This window comes from Austrofundulus limnaeus, unplaced genomic scaffold (assembly GCF_001266775.1).
Source record: "Austrofundulus limnaeus strain Quisiro unplaced genomic scaffold, Austrofundulus_limnaeus-1.0 Scaffold30, whole genome shotgun sequence".
Taxonomy (NCBI): domain Eukaryota; kingdom Metazoa; phylum Chordata; class Actinopteri; order Cyprinodontiformes; family Rivulidae; genus Austrofundulus; species Austrofundulus limnaeus.
In genome coordinates this window covers 617,379-618,512 of record NW_013952432.1, presented here as the reverse complement: position 1 = coordinate 618,512, position 1,134 = coordinate 617,379, and positions in this window count along the sequence as shown.

The window sequence follows — 1,134 nt, the reverse complement described above, 5'->3', positions numbered from 1 at the left end:
AAAAATGATAAAATGACTAATGTCATGAATATTATGTTAACTTGAGTTTATAAAGCTAATCGCAACACGAACAAAGCTGATTTTAAAACATTTAGTTTTACATCTTGGCACTAAGTATCTACGTCCTGATGGGAGGAGGCTGAAGTCGCCGTGCAGAGGATGAGACACGTCTTTCAAAATGGACCCAGACAATCTCTGGACCTGCATGGAATACAGAGATTCTGGATTTAATTGCATCTTTCCAGTCAATTTACTGGTCCACTTCACTASTTGGTTTAGGGAGTTCTTATTTTTAAGAGAAAGGTGCCCAAACCAGGACACTAAGCAAAAGGATAAAAYAGATTCAATAAAAGCACAATAAAAMAGAGTCAGCAGGGTTTTGTCGATGTTAAAGTATGTAAACAGTTTATTTTGGTGTTGCTATTGACTCTTGTTTTGAGTTTCTGATACCCYACAGATGCGTGTTATAAGATTGYCTAGAAACATTATTACAACAAAGAAATAATCTACCAAACACAAATTTATTTACTTTTTGTGCAAAGTTTACATATGCATGTGAATATGTGAATACATATACACACTCACATTTAATACAGACACAATATAAAACTGAGCAATGTGGGTGAGGGACATCGTGATCTCAGGGAGTTCAATCAAAAGCACCTGAACTTCTTTTAGACTTTGAAAATGTTTTGTTTTAAAAGGCTCGAAGCTTTTTTTTTACCAAGGGAGTCCAATCCTGGTCCTCAAGGGCCACTATACTGCATGTTTTATGAGGTTTCTCTATTCTGACACACCTGTTTTGAATGAATGGGTGATCTGCGGAACTTGAGAATGTAATTCAATCGCTGAATCAGCTGTGTTGGAGCAGGAAAACAAGTCAAACACTCAGGATAACAGCCCTTGACAGCCAGGGCTGGACACCCCTGTTTTGATCTATGGAGGGCTGAACATACATTGAAGTCACTCTCCCTCCCCTCCCTCCTGAGGATCATTATGGATTTTGTTGATCTGGTCCTCATGTTTGAAGTTGCTATAGATTATTACAAACAAGTCCCCACCAAATTACAGCGGGTATGTTAAGTATTGAACACATCACCATTTTTCTCAGTAAATATATTACTAGAGGTGCTA